Here is a 5,044-nt window from a genome sequence, read left to right on the forward strand (position 1 = left end):
AAAAAAAAAGGAAGTAGAGGAGGGGAAAACATTTTACTCTGAAAAATACAAGTACTTCATACACATTTCTGATCACCTAAAAGGACCTTCTGTAGAGTTGAATGAGCAGCACCTACAAGGAGGTACTATACCTGCTTAGATGGACAAAGGCTCCCCACCTGGTACACAAAGTCAGTCATGTCAATCACAGAGAGGGTGGAGGGGCCAAGGTGACAACTATCTTACTCTCAGATTAAATTGAAATCATAATCCAAGCCTTCCATGCCCTAAATCTTAAAATTATTGATGTCTCACTGTATCACCCAATGCTACTGGCTTTTGCACGATTAAGTGAGAACTCTGTGAACTGGTTAAGACATTATATGATTTCCTGACACACATCTCCAGAGTTGAATAATCAAATGAGGAAAATTACTTTTAAGGTCGCATCTTCTATGAAACAGAAGAAAGTTGTGTTCTCATATTCCCCCGTGGCACCAAGAAATGGATCATTTCTACCCTTTTAGCCATCTTTTATTGCTTGAAGCCAAATAAAAGTAAGTCAAGTGGAAGAGTAACGAGTGAACAGGACAGATGCATAACCTTCTAAGTAAATACTATAAATCCAGGAAGGGCAAGTGGAAATTCAAATCAGTATATTCCCCAGAAGGAAGCATATATCTTTACAACCAGGAAGTAGCCTGTGCCATCTTGCATTTATGAGACCATTTTCAGGCACAACTGTACAGACAGTGATTGCATGTGAATCAAAACCAGCTGGACACGTTGCTGGCCCCTTCTGAGCCACATGGAAAGCATAAACTGGCTTACAACAGGCATAATTTGAAAAGACAGGAAGGTAATAGCAGGGAGGAAAGGGATGCCTCTGTAAAAAATAAAGCAGAAATCATCAGTCAGAAACCATCAGTTCAGAAGAAACCTCAAAAGACTCTGACTTTTTCAAAATAAACTCTAGGTTGGAGCCATGAGAATTGCTTACTTTGAGATATAACCTAGGGAAAATAAGTAAAGGCACATACCATTAATGCAAATGAGAAACACTTTTTTGCTATTTCTAAACCTAATGCGTTAATGTTTTTTTGTTTATTCCATTTCTTTCCATTTAGGGTCTTTTCCTATGTAATTTCCTCATGGGATACAATTATTACAGTATGAACACTAAATTTAATTAAGAAAGAATAAACAACAAAAAATAAATGTTAACTTTCAAGGTAATTCACATGCATTATGTAAGCACAAAGTTTCACCTCTGGGAGATGAGGAGAGACAATGTTGAGGTTTTGCAGAACACCCAAAGGACCCACACCACGTAATTGCTACTTCAGGGCTTTACACATACTTTAAGAAGGCTCAACTCAGTGCAATGAATGTCTAATAGACTATGATATCTAAGATCTGCAAATCTCTGAATATGGTTATAGGAACAAAAAACATAGCTCTCTCTGCCTGAGCAACTGATTTGAAGGTAACAATATGCAATGGAATTACAATGGTGAACTCATACCATCTTGTCTAGTGAAACTCTCTAATATCCCTAATGTTTTATTGACAAAATATTTTCTTAATCTCTTTAATGGTTTGAGCAATCTTTCATTCTTACATCTGATAATCTCAGCAATGGAGCTGAGGATAGCAGTATGCAACATAAAAACCATTGTTGATTTGTATTAATTTGTCTTGAGACCCTGTATCACTTTGAATGATTCTGCTTTGATTTGTTTATGTCCATGATACTGGTATGCTGCTACTGTTCTATTTTTTTGTTTGTTTGTTACTCATGTACTACTCTCTTTAAAATAAAAAAAGGAAAAGAAGAAATAATATTTTAAAAACCATAGCTCTCTTTTTCTAAATAGAAATTTTAAGAGTTTACTTAAGCTGATATAAATTCAAGGTCTATCTTTCCAGGCTTGTAATAGTGCTAAGAGCAGTGTTAGACTAAGGGACCAAATGATGCTGCCAAGTGGGTAAGCCCAAAGCCCAAATTTAAGACAAGGGGTTTTGGAGACTCCACTTGGAAAAAACAATGGAAATATATGTAACACATTTGTGTTTTAAACCAGAATTTCTCAGCTAGTGTGTCAAACTACACAGCTATGCCTCTTGCAGATGACAAGGATGTAGACATGTCATCTCCATAGCCTCAGGATGCCCACAACCTCCAGTCTTCTCTGACCCCCCACCACTGTTCTGCTAACCCCCTCCAGGCGTCACACCAAAATTACCATTTTATGTGTACACAGAGGTTTGGAAAATATTGGGAAGCACTTATAGCCAAGAAAGACAGCAGATGAATAACCATGGTTTCTCAAAAGGGATATAAACCAAGATAAGCAGAGCCCATTTTTATATTTTTATGGTTTCCTTTATGGACCTCAATACACCTGTTCTGCACAATTTGGTTTCTGTGTTCCTGAGAGATTAGATTTTACACATCATCTGTAGATAGGTCTTTGTCTTGTAGCAAAAATTCAAACAAACAATTAGCAAAATACTCTCATAAATAAAAGACATGCATGAATGATTTATTGATTTCTCTACTGTAAATCAATCTACTTTCATGGTCATTTCTTAAACACCTAACTTTGGTACATTACACTGAATACCTTTGTTTCTTTATTAAATATAGCTTTCTCTAAAATATATCTTTATTTCCTCACTACTGCCCTAAAGAGACCAAGAAATATGATGATTGATTTAATAACAACAAGTTAAATATAGGTTTAAATGGTAGCTTATAAATATAGATAGTCCCCAAGTTAACAATGCTTGACTGAACAATGTTTCAACATCATGAGGGTGAGAAAATACAGAAGCTGTAATTGGTGGCTGGTGTGTAGCTTAACGATAAAGCACATACCTAGCATGCATACAGCCCTGTGTTTGAACCCCTTCAGGGAGAGATGAAAGAAGGGAAAGAAAGAAAGGAACCATGCTGGGAATTTTGAGGGTTGATCTTTTCCAGGGCAGTGTATTCACACTCTCTCATGATTCCACCAAGACAAGGAGCCACAGCTCCCTGCAAGTCACATGATCGCAAGGGTGAAACAATTCACATTCTACAGGAGATTGAATTGCTAAGCCACTGTGCACAGTAAGTCAGCTATCCTGAGTGTATTTTCACTTCTAATATTTTCAATTTATGATAGGTTTCTTTAGAAGCAACTGCATTAGAAGTTAATGACTATCTGTACAGAATTTTGGAACTAGAATAAACGTTTGTTTTCCAAATGAGAAAATTGAATCAGAAAAGCTAAAGTAGAAGAGTCAAAACTAGAGATAGAGTGTCGGAACTCTTTTATGTATATATAATATGATTTTCTTAGTGTTGCCTTGATTTTTTGTCTAAATTATAGCCTCCAGTTTAAGACTGAAGTCGTTAGCCAGAATACATTTGGTAAAAATATGACAGTCATCCTATCAAATTGGTTCAAAATAGAGAAAGGAAATTTATGGTGTCTTGTTATGGGATGTAAAGAGCTCATGGAAGTTTTAACAGTTTCAGTAAGGAAATGTCTCCAACTTTCTCTATGTAGTGCCTAAGAGATCAGCAGCAGCCCTGGCTCCCATTCTGCCAAACTCTTAGCCTAGCAGGAAAGGTCCTTCATGTCCAATGGCAACAAAAATGTTCTGAGTTTGCTGGTGACTGGCCTGCCAAGGATTTGCAAGTAAAACTTTCCAATTATAATATTTAGTATTCTATTATTATTTGAGGAATTAAGAAAAATATAGAATTTTTATGTTACATTTATAAATTATTAGAATAGTAGAGGAGTGCTCTGGGAGCTGCTGGTCCCGTGGTTCAAGTCCGTGCTTTGCTCACACTGCCACAGTTCCCAGCTGAAACTCGCAGAGGGAACCAGGTATTTCCCATCTACTTCCTGAGGGTAAAGCAGGCAACCAAGGACCCCGCCACCATTACAGACTGAGTCTCTCCCCTCCCTGCACCCGCGGCAGAGAGGAGGTCCTCACTCAGAAGCCCCAGGGACTTCTCTGGCTGGGGGCAGGGCGTGTAACCTCTCCCAGCACCCACATGCCCTGTGCCCAGTGAGTGAGTGCTCTGGGAGCTGCCAGCCCTGCAGTTCAAGTCCGTGCTTTGCTCACACCTCCATGGTTCCGAGTTGAAACTCATGGAGAGAGCAAGGTATTTCCCATCTCCTTCCTGAGGGCAGAGCAGGTGACCCAGGACCCTGCTCCCATTACAGACTGAGTCTCTCCTCTCACTGCACCTGTGGCAGAGAAGAGGTCCTCACTCAGAAGCCCCAGGGACTTTTCTGGCTGGGGGCAGGGCATCTAGTCTCTCCCAGCACCCACGTGCCCTGTGTCCAGTGAGCGAGTGCTCTAGGAGCTGCTGGTCCTGTGGTTTGAGTCTGTGCTTTACTTTCACCCAGACCCCCTAGCAGGTCAAAGGCATGGGCAGTCTGTGACTGCTACCCATCTGGCCTGCATCTCATTCCTGTGTGTGTCCTGAACTAACTGGAGACACAGAATCAGGTGGTTCACAAACTGTAGACCCTGTAGTTTGTGTCTGGATTTTGCCTATACCCTGAACTGCCTGGGGACATAGGTCCACTGGACCAGGATTGTCATACCAGTGCAACCGGAGACTGGGCCATGCATGTACCCTGAACTGCAAGGGCATGCTAGATCAGACGGTCAGCCACCAGCTGACACCAAGGCCTGCATCTGAGACTTGGGATAACTACATACAAATCAACAACTGCTGGAAAACCCGAGACTAAGTAGTGCTTCTAAGGAGTCATTGAGGGGCAAACCTGATGAGCAGGAAAACTATGGACACTAGTGGCCTTTGCTGTGCAGCCACTGAAGATGGAAACAGATTTCTGCATCTGGTAGCAAACATGACAAAACAAAGGACTAAAACACAATCCCAGAGCTCCACCTCACTCAGAACCAGTCCAGGAGACATCAACATAGGAGAACTTGGTAAACACATGCCTGAAATAGCTGAAATGATTGCAATGGAAGTAAAGAAACAACTCCATAAGGCCATAGAAGAGATGAGATCAGAAATAATCTCTCA

This window comes from Chinchilla lanigera, unplaced genomic scaffold, assembly GCF_000276665.1.
Source record: "Chinchilla lanigera isolate Chin_1 unplaced genomic scaffold, ChiLan1.0 scaffold00016, whole genome shotgun sequence".
In the NCBI taxonomy this organism is placed as follows: Eukaryota; Metazoa; Chordata; class Mammalia; order Rodentia; family Chinchillidae; genus Chinchilla; species Chinchilla lanigera.